Source organism: Protopterus annectens, chromosome 15.part0, assembly GCF_019279795.1.
Source record: "Protopterus annectens isolate FY-2018-M chromosome 15.part0, PAN1.0, whole genome shotgun sequence".
In the NCBI taxonomy this organism is placed as follows: domain Eukaryota; kingdom Metazoa; phylum Chordata; order Ceratodontiformes; family Protopteridae; genus Protopterus; species Protopterus annectens.
Genome location: NC_056749.1, coordinates 388,830,783 through 388,846,685, shown reverse-complemented (window position 1 = coordinate 388,846,685; position 15,903 = coordinate 388,830,783). Strand labels below are relative to the sequence as shown.

At 48.6% G+C, this 15,903-nt stretch overlaps 1 protein-coding gene across 3 annotated transcripts in view; it reads right to left on the bottom strand.

Moving 5' to 3' along the window:
• The window catches only part of ZNF711 (zinc finger protein 711), a 1,503,904-nt gene that overhangs the window by 1,270,816 nt on the left and 217,185 nt on the right, over positions 1 to 15,903 (bottom strand). The window lies entirely within an intron of this gene.

Genomic DNA, 15,903 nt, shown 5'->3' with positions numbered 1-15,903 from the left:
GTGCCCCCAAAAGGGTAGGCTAAAAATTCTGCTTATAAAAAAGCATGCACTAACATAAACATTACCTTCATCTACAAGCAAATACACCACATTGTATAGAATACAGAAGTACAGATAAGTCCCAGCAATGAAAAGGGGGATGGAGGGAGGATAACCTGGACTGCAACAGTGAATACACTCTAACATCTACATTTATGGTAGGTACACAACTGTACTATGTTCATAGTGTTTTACTGTTGCAGTCATTACATTTGGGTTGAATCCCAAAGCTGAGGTTGGGTGGCTGGGCCTAAATAGAATTAGGAGGGACTATGAGGCCCTGCAGAACTGCAGTGGCAACGCCTGCTCTGGATTAAGAGCAAAGAAGTAAGTGGTAGTGCTTTGTAAAAGTGTGCACTGAAGTCCAAGTTGCAGCCTCCAAAATATCTTTGAATTTGTACTCCTCTGAGGAAGGCTGCTGAAGTGGCTGCTGCTCTGGTAGAATGTGGCCTAATGCCCTTAGGCAGTGTTTTGCCATGTTGTGAATAGCAAAAACGAATGCAGTGGCCTATCCATTTTGAAGTAGTCTGCTTTGAAATAGCCTTTCCTTGTGATCCTGCAGCATATACCACTAAAAGTTGCTCAGTCTTTCCGAAAGCTTTAGTTTTGTCCAAGTAGAAGCGTAGCTGTCTGTGTATGTCCAAAGAATGCAGAAGTCTCTCCCCTTTATTCTGTGGGTTTGGATAAAAGATAGGCAAACAGCTTGGTTAAGAGCCACACTGGACACTACCTTAGGCATAAATGTTGGGTTTGTCCTTAGAGAAACCCTGTCCGGATGGAAAATAATAAAAGGTTCCACAGCCATTAATATATGTAACTCTGAGACTCTTCTTGCTGAAGTTATTGCTAGGAGCAGAGCTGTTTTCCATGATAAGAACTTTATGTCGGCTGTATTGGCTGGCTCAAAAGGAGGCAGTGTGAGCTTTTCCAAGATGGAATTGAGGTCCCATGTAGGTATTGGTGCTCTCCTTGTCGGTCTTATGTTTTTGGCCCCTCTGAGGTACTGCCTCAGCAGTGGATGTGAAAAATAGGTGGGTCCGTATTGTACTGGGCTGAAATGGCAGAAGCATGGATCTTAATTGATGAGAAGGATAGGCCTTTGTCCAGCATCTCAGTTAGGTATTGTAAAATCTGAGGAATATTTGGTACAAGTGTGTCAATTCCGTGTGCCTGATTCCAAGCACAGAATCTCTTCCATTTTTCTGCATAAGATTTTCTGGTGCTGGGCCTCCTGGCCTCCAAAATAACATCCATAACTGCTTTAGAGACAGGTGTGTCCTGAATGGTTATAATATCTGCCACGCAGCCAGATTTAGTGTTCTGAGTTGGCTGTGCAGGATCTGATTGTTTTGTTGGGTCAGTAGATGAGGAATTTGAGGTAACGTCCAGGCTGGGCCTTGAGACAAGTTCTTTAGGATTGGATACCAGTGCTGGTGTGGCCAGTCTGAGGCAATCAGTATAATTTTTGGCTTCTCGTCTGACCTTTAGGAGTACCTTGGGGAGGAGATGCACAGGAGGAAAGGCATAAACTGTAAGGGTTTTCCAGCTGAATGATAGAGCATCCACTTTCCATGCTTGTTCGTGATAAGTCCTTGAGCAGAATCTCTGTAGTTGCAAGTTGTGAGGGGAGGCAAATAGATCTATGTCTGGGCATCCCCATTTCCTTGTTATCATGCTGAAGACTTGTGGATCTAGTTTCCACTCATGAGGGTCCATGAGGTTTCTGCTTAGTTCGTCTGCCAGAGTATTTGTTTTTCCTGGGAGGAATTGTGCTTGCAGGTGCACTTGATAAGTCAATGCTGTGTTCCATAACGTCATGGCTTGTCTGCAGAGGGGGTAGGAATGTGTGCCTCCTTGCTTGTTTATGTACCACGACTGTAGTATTGTCCGTTTTTATCAGCAGTTGTCCTGGATTAGTAAATCCTTGAAGGCTGTCAGGGCATTCTGTACAGCTAGCATCTCTTTTTGATTGATATGAAAAAGAAGTTATGTACTCACCATAATGTTCCATCTGAGTTGGTAACTTCATTTGTCTGCAACCTGTGGGTATCGAATCCGATTCGGATCCGAGCCAGCAGCTTTCCTAGCAAAGGTCCGAGCTCCAAGCTCCTCCCGCTACCTATAATGCCATGCTACCTCCCTCTAACCCTCAGATCGAGTTTGCCATAGTATCATAGAACACTACTATAACACAAGTAAAACTACCTGAACGTTCCACCTGGTGTCATCTGGAAAGTGACATATCATGATCCTTCAAGAACGAACTAAAGGTCCGGAGGATGGAGGGAAGGTTGGTTGCAGACAAATGAAGTTACCTACTCAGATGGAACGTTATGGTGAGTACATAACTTCTTTATCTGAAGTAGTTAACTTCATTTGATCAGCAACCTGTGGGACAGAGTCCCCAGCTACCACAACTTGGGAGGCCCTTATGGGAGGATATTCCGGAGCACTGCAGAGCCAAAGAACGCCTTTCCTCTGGAAATCAGATCCAATTTACAATGTGTAATGAAAGTGTGAGAGGAAGCCCAAGTAGCAGATGAACAAATGTCATCCAGAGGAACCTACGACCAGAAGGACGCAGAAGTATCCACAGAACGGGTAGAGTGTGCCCAAACACGCACAGGCTCAGGTCGACCAGAGCTTCTGTATGCAAGAAGAATGCATTGTGAAATCCACCTAGCTAAGGTTACCTTAGTTACTGTTTTACCCAGACAGGACTTGGCAAATGAAACAAAGAGCTGTTCTGATTTTCAAAAAAACAGCTGTTCTGTGTAGGTAAAATTGTAACTGTCTATGTACATCCAAGCAATGGAGTCTATACTCTCCTTTGCTGAGATAATTAGGGAAGAAGACAGGCAGGTTGATATTGGCTTCGGAAGCCACTTTAGATAGAAAAGAGGGGTTAGTCCTGAGGGAAACTCTGTCTTTATGAAAGATGATGTATGGGGGCTTACTGCAAAGAGCCTGAAGCTCCGATATTCTTCTGGCTGATGTATTGGCAATCAGGAAGGCAGTTTTCCAAGATACAAACTTTAAGTCAACCGAAGCTGCGGGCTCAAAGGGAGGACCAGTCACAGCCTGGAGAACTAGGGTTAAATCCCATGGAGGGACTGCTTCCTTAACAGGGGGTCTCAAAAGGAAGGTGCCTTTCAGAAAGGTCTTGCAGATCTTAGAAGATGCCAGGGGGCCAAATTTGTTTCCAACGTGAAAGTGGGAAATTGCTGCCAGTTGAACTTTAACAGTTGAAGAGCTAGCTCCCTGATGGAAAATTTGAGATAAAAAAATCGAGGACTGCTGGAACAGGAGCCGTAAAGGGGTCCAGATTCCTATGCTCCGCGCCCAGATAGAAAAGCGTTTCCATTTACTCTTGTAGATTTTTCTGGTAGGGGGTTTATGAGTGGCCACCAGAATGGCTTTAACCGAGGATGAGATACCGAGAGTCCTAGCCATCAAGGGAACTGAAACAGCCAAGCTGACAGCTTGAGGTTGGCCAGGTCGGGGGTCCCCAATCCCAGGGGATGAGAAATCAGATCCGGAAGGGGATCCAAGATCCAGGGAGGATGCACTAGATAAGACCGTACACAAGGGAACCATGTTTGACGAGGTGAGAATGGGGCTATGAGGATAACTCTGCTCCCCAACTGACGAGCTTTCTGCAAGAATTTTGTCATCAACAGAAGAGGAGGATAAGCATAAAGAAGACAAACATGAACTAGAGCGTCTCTGGGGTTTTCCCCTGGTGGGGGAATTAGAGCAAAAAACTCCCTGCACTTTGTGTTTGCAGGCGACGGGAACAGATCGCAGCAAGGTTAGCCCCATCTGAGGAAGATCTGTTTCGCTACTAAGGAGTTCAGAGACCACTCATAGGGTGAGAGGATAGTCCAACTCAGCTTGTCCGCAAGGATGTTTGACCGACCCGGTATGTGCATTGCTATGAGAAAGCGGTTGGTGGATATCGCCCATTCCCACACTCTCATGGCCTCTCGGCAAAGTGGGCAAGATCTGGTTCCCCCTTGCTTGTTGATGTACCAGACCACTGACATGTTGTCTGTTTGAATTGCAATAGTCCCCAAAGGAAGAAGGGCATGGAGAGCTTGCAACGCTAGAAGCACCGCCCTCATTTCCAGGACACTGATATGCAAAAAGGTCTCTGTGCTAGACCACGTGCCTTGGATGATGCTGCCCATGTAGTGCCCCCCCCACCTGAGGCAAGACGCATCTGTGGTCACTGTGACTTGGGGTGTGGACATGGAGAAGGGGCGCCCTTCCCGGAGATGCTTGGAATGGAGCCAGCAAAGTAGAGATTCCCTGCAAACTCTGCTGAGAGGAACAGGAGCAGACAAGGGATGAAGCAGAATGGACCACTGGACCTGCAAGGTCCATTGGAGAATCTTCATATTCAGACGCGCGAGAGGAGACAAGTTGATGGCCGCTGCCATGGACCCCAGGACTAACTCCGCTGGAGGGGCCGAGAACTGAAGAAGAGCCAAAACATGTAGGTTTAGATTGCGCAGTCTGTCCGACGTCAGAAAGACTTTGGATTGAATTGCGTCTATCCTGGCTCCTATGAAATCCAAAATTTGAGTAGGCTGAAGGGATGATTTCTTGTGGTTGATCGTGATCCCTAGATAGCGGGCGAGATGTAGGAAGTAGTCTCTCGCTGGACATAGTAGATGCTTGGTGGGGGCGGCTAGGAGCCAGTCGTCCAGGTAAGGAAAGACCTGAATTCCCTGAAGCCTCAGGTGGGCCACTACAACTGCCATGACCTTGGTGAACACCCTGGGGGCTGTGGTGAGACCGAAGGGTAGGACCCTGAACTGATAGTGGCTGGCTCGCAGCTGAAAGCGGAGGAACCTCCTGGATCGCCTGTCCATTAGAACATGGTAGTATGCATCCTTGAGGTCTATGGAGCACATCCACTCGTTCTCCTGTAATAGTGGAGAATGGATTGTATGGTGACCATCCGGAACTTCTCTTTGACAAATGACAGGTTCAGTGTGGACAGGTCGAGAATTAGCCGGAAGTCCCCCGTCTTTTTTGGCACCAAAAAGAACCTGGAGTAGAAGCCTGATCCTGGGGGTGGGGGGAGTATTTATGAATGGGATTGAGTAACCTCTGGATATGATCCGGAGCACCCAGCGATCTGTCGTAATGGACTCCCAATGTGCAAGATGCTCAGAGAAGCGCGCCCCCCCCCCCCAACTGCCTCCAGAGAGGAGCAGTCGGGCAATCCCTCAAGGTTGCTACGCGGGTCGATCGGAAAAGGGTTCTCTCGACCCAAAATTCTTCGCCCGCCCGCCCCCCCCCCCTTTGCCTCTGGGCCGGCATCCACCCTGCCCTCCTCTGCCTCTGAAGGACGAGGGATCTGGAATGAAATGGGATTGCTGGGATTTCTGGAACCACATCTTCTTCTGTCCTCTTTGGTTCCTGGAGAAGGACCTCCGAGTAGCTGAGAAGTGGATCCCGACAGCAGACAACATTTTCCCATCCTTCTCGCTCTGGAGTAGCGTATCGCAGATGGTCTTGCCGAAAAGCATAGAACCGTCAAACGGGGCGTTCGTGAAGGATGCCTTGAAGGGTTCCGCAAAGTCGCAGAGACGGAGCCAGGCTCGTCGTCTTAAGACCATGCCTGGGGCGTTCGTGAAGGATGCCTTGAAGGGTTCCGCAAAGTCGCAGAGACGGAGCCAGGCTCGTCGTCTTAAGACCATGCCTGTTCCGCTGGCTCTAGCCGCTCCTTCCGTGGCATGGGAAAGAAGCCGCATAGAGGTATTCGTAATAGACTTAAGAGTGGCCATTCGTGCCGAGAAGGTCAGTTTGTCCTCAGCCTGCATGGACTCTGGGGGTGACCCAGCGTACTCTTTGATTAGGTCTTGCTGTAGTCGAATCACGTTTGCCATATAGTTCAGTGACCTTATAGAGAAGGTTGCTGAAGCAAACATCCGCTTTCCGAGGTGGTCCATCGCCCGAGACTCCTTATCAGGGAGATGTACCGAGGAACTTTCCTGTGCTAATTCCTTCTTGGTGGCAGCCGCCACCACCATGGCATCTACAGGGACACCTTTGTTCCAAACTGTCCTGTCTGTGGGGGGGGGGGGGGGCTGAGAATCCTGTCCGGTCTCTTGGGTATTGGCTCCACAGTGTCCGGCTCCTTCCATGCCCTGGTAGTTATGAGGTCCACCAGGGGATCAGCGGGAGGGGACACCCAAGAGGTAGATGGGCCTGCTTCGAACACCTCCAGAAAGGCAGACTCGTCCAAGGAAGGCTTTTGGGCTGACCACCCCGCTCTAATACGAAACATTTCCATAATGTCTCCAAAGAAGAAGTCTTCGGGGGGGTGATCTGGGGGAACCTTCCCTTCCTCCAAGTCAGTGTCTTCTGTGAGGGACTCGGGTGAGTCCAAGGGCCTCCTCTTGCACTTACGTTTGTGAGGAACCTCCTCAAGGGGGCTTTCTGAGGAGGGCTCACCAACAATGTCCTGTTCCTCCAAGGGAACCCATCTGGGACGTAGGCGCAGGCTGTCCCTGTGGCCGGATGATAGAAGATAGGCCCATCTGAGAGGGAATGGCGGGTGGATCCGTAGCCAGAGCCTGGGACCTCGAATCCCTCGAAAGAACCCTCTCCACGACGTCGAATGCCGAGGGCGAGCTGCTCTCCCTAGGATCCGAAAGCAGTCCATTCGGATCCGGCTCGTGGATCGGCACCGGAGATGATACAATCGGATCCGAAAGGGCAGTGCGATCCGACCTCAACGGAGCCGAAGGCACACTAACCCCTCCGGATCAGACGCTCATCTCATGGCCCCGAGAGCTCAGATCTGAAAAGGGATCCGACAAACTCGACGGTACAGTCGGAGTCGAAGTAGGAAACACTGTCAGTGCCGACACCACCCCGGCTCCGAAGCTACTCGGATATGACAGCTCCGAACCCCGGTAGCGGGTCGGAGAAGGAGCAATGGGGGCGAAAAAGTGAGTCGAGCTCCCCCCGGAGGGGGGGGGGGGCAAGAGCACTCCCATCTGCAGCTGGGCCTGAAGAAATTGACACATCATCTGATCCATATCCGCAGCAGATAAACTTCTAGTGGATCTGGATGAGGCTGCCGAGGCTGGCCGGGAAGGCCGCCTGGACGACCTCGACGGTGACCTGGTCTCCTCTTCTGGCTCCAGGGAGAAACATGGAGGTCGAAGCCTGGGGGGGGGGGCCCGGAGACCTTAAGAGGGGAGGCTAGCTACTTAGACGGTGGGGCCGAGGGAGCTGAATCGGCCCGCCTCTTGTGGCTACGATGCCTGTCTCTCTTCCGCTATTTATCCTTCCTGTCTTTTTTCCTCGCTTCCCTTTCCTCCTGAGCCAAAGCGGGAGTTTGAATCCCGTCCAGGGGAGCGGGAACGGTCGGTGGGGCAGCCGCGGCTGGCACCATGGAGGGGGAGGAGGACGAAGCTGAATTCGGGGGCAAAAGGCCTGCGAGGACTAGCTTAGTCCGCCTATCCCTCAAAGCCCTGGGGTTGAAGGCTGCACAGATAGTGCAGCCTGAAGAAAGATGGTCAACACCCAGGCAAATAACGCACAGAGTGTGGCCATCCGCTGGGGACAGCTTATGGCCACACTCGGAGCATTTTGAAAAAGTAGCTTTTGGGGCCTCGGACATACTAACAAAATTAGGCCCACACACACACCTTCACACACACAGACAGAAGGGGGGAGAGGATTTAAATTTACACTAACTACAGATAAACTAATGATAAACTACCCAGATAGATAGGAGAGAAGGGGTGTCACACACACTCAGAAAAAAAACAGTGAATTTAAGTGGAAAAAGTTAAAAAAATCTACACAACTCACAAAACCCAACGCTAGGAGCTCGTTCTCAGATGCTTCAAGAAGCCGCGGCAAATGAGATCTGAGTGTTAAGAGGGAGGTAGCAGGGCATTATGGGTAGGGGGAGGAGCTTGCAGCGCAGATCTTTGCTAGGAAAGCTGCCAGCTCGGATCCGAATCGGATCCGATACCCACAGGTTGCTGATCAAATGAAGTTAACTACTTCAGATGATGCATTTGGCTTGCGGTCCATGTGCCAATACATTTTCCTGCCATGTGGGCCCCCCAGGCATAATCTGATGCATCTGTTGTTAGCGTCTGCCTGGCTGTGGGTAAGGTGAATGGCTGTCGCTTGTTGTGGTGACAGGCCTGTGCCCACCATCGAAACTCCTGTTGCAGGCAGGGAATGAGAGTAATTAGAAGTTATGTACTCACCATAACGTTCCATCTGAGTAGGTGACTTCAATCGGATGCAACCTGTGGGTATCGGATCCGACCTCGGATCCGAGCCGGCAATTCAAAAGCTTAGGCTCCGAGCTCCTAGCTCCTCCCTCTTACCCATAACCCCTTGCCAAGCCCTGACTGACCCCAGATTTCGTTTGCCGCTTTCAAGTTGCGACGGATTCTTGAGCTCCTGGCGTTTTTTGGTGACAGATAAGTTTGTCTGACAGAAAAAGTTTAAAAAATTCTCTATTTTGCTACTTTATATTATTAGTGTTGATTGTGTTAGGCTTTCCTCTCTCTTTTTATTTAATTTTCACGGGTTTTTGCGTAGTTTGTGTGTGTGTGTTGTTTTAGGCCTTCAGGGTTTATAATGTCTGAAGCCCATAAGGCTGTTTTCTCTAAATGTATGCAGTGTGGCCATAAGCTGTCCCCAACGGATGGCCACACTCGTGCAAGTCATGCTTGGGGGTTGAACACCTGTCATCTGGTTGTACCATTTGTGCAGGGTTCAACCCCCGGGCTTTGAGGGAGCGGAGGTCGAAGCTGGTGCTGGCGGGACTTCTACCTCCAGATACCGCTTCGGCTTCTGCCCCTTCTACTCAGCAACCTGTTGCTGTGGGCTCTCCCCCTCCGGCTGGGACTCAACCTCCCTCTAAGTTGCCGGAGGAGAAAGAGTCCTCTAGGGAGAGAGAGAAGAAGGAGAGGCACAGGGAGAGGCACCACAAACGGAGAGCCGAAACTTCCAGTTCGGCTCCTCCATCTAAGCGGGCCTCCCCTGTGCCCTCTAGCTTTCCTCCTCCTCGGCTCCACTCCCCTCGGTTCTCTCCTGGGCCCAAGGAGGAGGCTAGCCCTTCTACGAGGTCTCCGAGGCGGCTCTCTAGGTCCGCTTCGGTGGCCTCCACCAGGTCAACTTTTTCCATGAGTGAAGCTGATATGGACCGGATGATGAGGAAATTCATCCAGGCCCAAATGCAAATGGGAGTGCTCCTAGCCCCCCCCCATCCGGGAGGGGCTTCACCCTTTTTCGCCCCTTTGGCTCCTTCTCCGACCCATACCACGGGTTCGGAGCTGTCGGCGCCGGGCAGAGTTGGATCCGGGGGTGGATCGGATCAGATAGGTCGGCGCACCTCGGATCCGTCCCATCCCTTGAGTGCTTCGGGTACTTCGGACCCGACCTCTCGGAGCCGAGGACCGAGCCTCGGATCCGAAGGAGCTGGTGTGTCTTCGGCTCCGTCCAGGTCGGAGCACACCGGTCTCTCGGATCCGACGGTTTCGGCTCCGACTCCGATCCGTGCGTCGGATCCGAGTGGGGGTCGGCTCTCGGGGTTTAGAGAAGCTGGCTCCCCCTCGGCCTTCGACGTAGTGGAAAGGGCACTGTTGAGGACGTCCGGACCCCCGGTCCCTGCCACGGCTCCATCCCGCACTCCCTTGCAGTTGGGCCAGGCCCCCACCAGCCGGTCCCAGGGACAGCCCGCCTCGATGTCCCAAGTAGTTCCCTTGGAACATCCAACTGCGGAAGAGTACTCCTCGGACAGCCCCCCCGATGAAGTACCTCGGAAGCGCAAGTGCAAAAGGAGGCACATGGACTCCCCCGAGTCCGTTACCGAAGACACAGATTTGGATGAAGGGGAAGGCTCCCCAAGGTCACCCCCTGAAGACGTCTCATTTGGAGACATTATGGAGATGTTAAGGATCAGGGGGGGGTGGTCTGCCCCCAAGGCTTCCTCAGACGAGTCTGTGTTCTTGGAGGCATTCGAGGCGGGCCCATCTACCTCTTGGGTGTCCCCTCCTGCTGACCCTCTGGTGGATCTTATATCCATCAGAGCGTGGAAGGATCCGGACACCGTTGAGCCTGTACCCAAGCGTCCTGACCGCATCCTTTCCCCTCCGGCGGACCGCACTCACTGGAGCAAGGGCCCCCCAGAGGAGGTAGAAGTCCCGCCAGCACCAGCTTCGACCTCCGCTCCCTCAAAGCCCGGGGGTTGAACCCTGCACAAATGGTACAACCAGATGACAGGTGTTCAACCCCCAAGCATTTGACGAGTGTGGCCATCCGCTGGGGACAGCTTATGGCCACACTCGGTACATTTAGAGAAAACAGCCTTATGGGCTTCAGACATTATAAACCCTGAAGGCCTAAAACAACACACACACACAAACTACGCAAAAACCCGTGAAAAATTAAATAAAAAGAGAGAGGAAAGCCTAACACAATCAACACTAATAATATAAAGTAGCAAAATAGAGAATTTTTTAAACTTTTTCTGTCAGACAAACTTATCTGTCACCAAAAAACACCAGGAGCTCAAGAATCCGTCGCAACTTGAAAGCGGCAAACGAAATCTGGGGTCAGTCAGGGCTTGGCAAGGGGTTATGGGTAAGAGGGAGGAGCTAGGAGCTCGGAGCCTAAGCTTTTGAATTGCCGGCTCGGATCCGAGGTCGGATCCGATACCCACAGGTTGCAGACGAATGAAGTCTTCCTACTTCAGATTTAATGTTTCCAGGCTGTGGCAATGTTGAGTCCAAACACTTTTTAGGTACCATTGTAGCTTCCTCATATGCAGTCTTGCATATGGAATTAGCAGAATGCAGGATGCCATGAAGCCCAAAGCCTGCAGAATTTTTCTTGCAGATAACTGGGTGTTTGTTGCCATGCTTTTGAAGTATGAAGTCAGTTGCCTTTGTTTGTCTGGCGTGAGATAAGCCATCTGGGCAGTTGTATTTAAGCTTGCACCCAGGAATATTATCTCTTGAGAGGGTACTAGTTTTGATAACTTTTCGTTTACTGTGTACCCTAGGCAAATTAGTAATCTTTTTACAAACGCCAGATGCTTTAGTAGAATGTCTTTGTTCTCTGCTTGAATAAGGCAGTCGTCCAAGTAGGGATATATTTGAATTCCTCTATCTGCAAAATGCAATTATTGGTGCCAGGCATTTTGTGAAGACCCTGGGCGCAGTAGATAAGCCAAAGGGCAGTGCAGAGAATTGGCAGTGCATTGAACCAGCTATGAATATGAGGTATCTTCTGCAAGATTGTCTGACTGGGACATGCAAGTATGCCTCTTTGAGGTCCAACGTTACAAGCCAAGCCTTCTTGCCCAGCATGGGCAGAAGCTGCTGCAGTCAACATTTTGAATTTTGGAACGTCCAGAAAAGTGTTTAGAATAGACAGGTCCAGAATTGGTCTCCAAGCTTTGTCCTTTTTGGGTACTAAGAAAAGTCTCGAGTAAAATCCTTGTCCCTGCTCTTGCTGTGGTACTGGCTGAATAGCCCTCATGTCCATGAGAGATGAAACTTGTTTTTGTGCCTCTGCCCATTGATTGTGTGGCAGGTCTGGCATACCTTTTGCCTTTGGAAGGGTGTGAAAGTGGAACCTGTAGCCCTGAGAGACTATGTTTAAGACCCATTTGTCCTGGGTGATCATGTGCCAATTTTGTGAAAAAAAGTGCTAGCTTTCCCCCTAAGGGTGCTGCCAAAAGATAAGTGCTTGGCACTGGCAGAGGAAAGTCATTGGGACTGTTTCCTATATGGCTGTGATTTGTCTTCTCCACTTTTGGAGGTAGTAGCACCCCATTGTTTGGGCCTGTATGAGCCCTGGGGTTGTTTGCCTCTAGGGCGTCTATATCTGCCTCTTTGTGGTCTGACTGACACTGGAAAGGACCAATTCTTAGAAGGCCAGTTCCTGCTAAATCTGGGAGGTTGTACCTGTAAGAAATCCTTTACTGTCTGCATAGATTTCGCTTTATCCTCCATTTTCTTCAACACCTCTTCTGCCTTAACACCACACAAAGTATCATGCTGTAATGGAGCATCTAATAATTTTGCTTTAACATGATCAGGCAGATTCTGTTCCTTTAACCAAGCATGCCTTCTAATAACATAACCTGTAACAGAAGCCCTACAAGAGGCCTCCAGTGAATCAAAACCACATTGCAAAGTATGCTTTCCCACTTGTTCAGCTGCATGCAATAAATCCTGCATTTTCTTGTTTTCAGAACATTCAGAATTTGTCAACATTTTCTGTTTTAGCAGTGACATTAAGTATTGCTGATATTTAAGCATATGAAACGGACAATTTAAAGCCCTTACAGCCAAGGTAGCAGAAGTGTAAACTCCCCCCCCCCATCTGTCCAGTGACCTAGAATCCCTATCCGAGGGAACAGGGTTTTTAGCTGTAGAGGCCTTGACCCCTTTGGGACCCTGAGATACTGTTTCTGGGTCAGCAGCAGGGTTTTTATAAAGAAATTTATGAGAGTCTGGAACCCTGTAGTATCTGCCTGGCTTAACAGGTGCAGGAGGCAGAGAGTCGGGAGACAGGCCAGACTCTGAGAATACATCATCTACAATGTCTAGAACAGGTGGAATAGCAAGAGGTCTATGCTGGGGTAGTAGAAGAAAGTCTCTGAGCCTTTTCTTTGATTCTGAGTAATCCTGGCTCTCCCAGTGGAAATGCTCCCTCATAGTATGCAGGGTTTCCCAAAAGAATAATCCTCAAGAGGAGAAGCTGAAGGGATAGATTTTTCAGCATCAGAATCCTCATAGGGAGGCAGAGAGTATCCCTGTTCTGAAGAGGAGTCAGAGGAAATGGAAACCTGATCAGAGGAATCATATTCTGTGTCTTGCCTAGGCCTCTTAACAGGAGGGGGATGGGAACCCCTAAATCAGTAATTAGGTCTTCGGCCATTTTAAGCATCTGTTTTTTAGGCATGGAAGTCTGTCCAGGAAAATGCTGTACTTGTTTCTTTGTCTTTAAAGCCATTTTAGTCTTTGCCTTGGAAGCTGAGGTTGGCTTAACATATAACCAAGTAGGTCTGAAAAAATCCCTCAGAAGCCGATGCCTGCTCAGCGGCTCAAGACCCATCTAAGGGAATAGTTTCTGAGTGTCCAATACCTTGAGTATCCAGAGGCCTAGCTGTCTCCACGTGGGAGTCTATAGCGGCCTGTGGTTCTGAGGTAGCAGGCGTCAGGGGTTGCGAAAGTGCCTCACTGAGAACCTGTGACTGGCCTAGCGGAGGCGTCATCGGTTTTGGACCTCGGATGCCTGTCCTTTTCCTTTTCCTTGAGCTTTTTATAAACTCCGGTCGTCGGCTGTTCCGACGGCATTATATAATTAAACTTTCGGCCAAAGTAATGAAAGGCAAAATCGTACCGGCGCTTAATAGTGCGTTGGTTAAATCTAGCACAAAACCGACAGCTAGCAACATCGGGGTCAGGGCCTAGGCAAGGATTACAGTAAGAATGAAAATCCTTATGAGGTATTTGCTTCCCACAAGAAATACAATTGTTAACTTTTTCTGACATCGGTCTGGAGCAAGAAAAAAGTTTCCCCAACGGGGTACTTAGCTTTATTGAAGACTTCGGATCTGAAATTAATTTCGAAAATCTCAGGAGTCGGCCGACCGGCACTTGTGAACTGCTTAGGCTTCGGGCACCGCGCGGCAAGAAAGACTGAAGAAAATGGCGTCGGCTGCATCTTATATACCCCTGGCGCACTGACATCAGGGAAGAGGCGACAGCAACCGACACCGAACCAGGACTTTGGAATTCAGGCCGACTGCGGGTAGCCTGCCAGCAGGATAACCCAAGTGTAGTGACTGCAACAGTGAAACACGATGAACATCTGCAGATGTGCAGAGTTCCTGTACACAGGATCAAAGCTGATGCTTCTGTCCGAGGTTAAAGCAGATTGAAAAATATGTGAATGTAAGAAGTGGCATCCTCCACACAGCAGAAATATCTGGATGTGCAGGAAAAGCAAAAGATAAGTATAAAATATGAGTATAATGTGTAAGTTAAACCACAGAAAGCTGCTGGGAATGTAAGAATGTAAATGGCCAATTTATCAAGGGTAGAAAACCTTTTTAATGAACCAGTAAGTGGTAAACAAGACATGTGCTGGATTTCTCTTCTCCTGATGCAAAATAAAAGTAAACAATAGAAGGTCAATGCAGTCCTTGAATACATTAAAGTAGGGCAAAAATGTTTGTTTGCACAAGTTGGATATGCAGCTTAAAAAACAGAGATGTGCAAGCATCATGTCAAAAGCTTCAGCAGAAGTTATACATTCTGAAGAAATGGGCATTCTTTAAATTCCTCAACAGTTCTCTTTACATGCTCCTTCCTAATCATCACAGATGGCCCTTGCTGTCTTCTGATGTTGTAATGAACATTCAAGCTGAGAGTACGCAATTAGTCTCCCATAATGACTTTGCAACTATGATTACCAACCTGAAATGTTTTACAGACTGGAAGTGAGGAGCACAATGATTTTGCTTCACTGAATGGAATTTACTTCAGGTGGTAATTTTATACAGACACAGCAGTAAAACTGTTATAAATATTCATCTTGTCCATGCACAGTGTCCAAGACTATTTAGCATGAGACCCCAAATGATGCTCAACTGAGAGGCAAAGATAAATCAAATTTTTTGAGCCATCATGTAAAGCACAGCTGATGAAAATGAAGCCTGCAATTTGGCATGTATCAAACTGCAGCACAGTACAGAACAAAAAGAAACAAAGTGGTGCAAATACTGAAATCAGAACTAAACTGAAAAAATTTGAACTGTCTGCTGGGAGCCAAAATTAATTTGGCGTTTTCTATATGGTTCTCAAGCAGAATAAACTAGTTCCTTTGCAGGCAGAATTTATAATGCAACGCCTCTTACGGACCTGATTTTAGAACTCTATTCATGTGAACAGTGTTCGTGTGTCTGGCCTTTAATACTTTTCTTCTGTCCCTCCCTCTGATGCACTCCCACTTTCTCCCACTCATAGCTAATCACTTTGTGGAATACGAGATGTGCAGACTGCTTCTCCAAGCTAGTTTTCAACAGGTCTACAGTTCTTGGTTTACAAGAGGTCTTACAGCTTCTCACAAAATTTCTTTTGCAATGTGTACTAGGTTCCCGCTGTGTTTGCATCAGGAGGGCCTGGAATCTACTCAGAGAAGTACAGGCTTGGTGATGTTGCTTGGAGATGGACCTGCTTGTGCTTTCTTGCCCTTATGATGGGACTCTATCCACGAACAATCTGATAAATACTTTTATAAGGCCTGGTGTCATTAACATTCTGTGACTGTATTCCAATGATAAGAGTTGTACTATGGCCACAGACAAATGAACACAGTGTCTTTTGTCTGTATTGGGAATCCGTTTGCCACATTCACACTTTCACAGATAGAAAGAGCAAGTTAAAAAAAGGAAAAATACTACAAAAAAACACAGCTGGAGCAACCAATCAGCAATGGGAGAAGTTCATGAGCTCTGTTCCTGATAAACAGTGGGAATGAACGGAGGGAGAAATGAGACACTGCCTAGACCCAACTGCTGTATAACGCAACTCAAGATGGTTTCTGAATGCAAAGACCAAAAAATGGCTGAGCATATTAGGAGTCCTAGGAGTGAATTCTAATTCCAGAGCATCTCTAATTAATTTATCCATTCTACATATAGCACACTGAAGTCATCAAGTGTGATCACCACTCTCTTGTTGATGATTTGAGCTCCATATATGAAAATTGTACTACTACAATTTCATACTTCACATCCTGGATGGTTACAAATTAGTCTAGATGAATGCCAACTAGTAAATCCATCTCCATAAT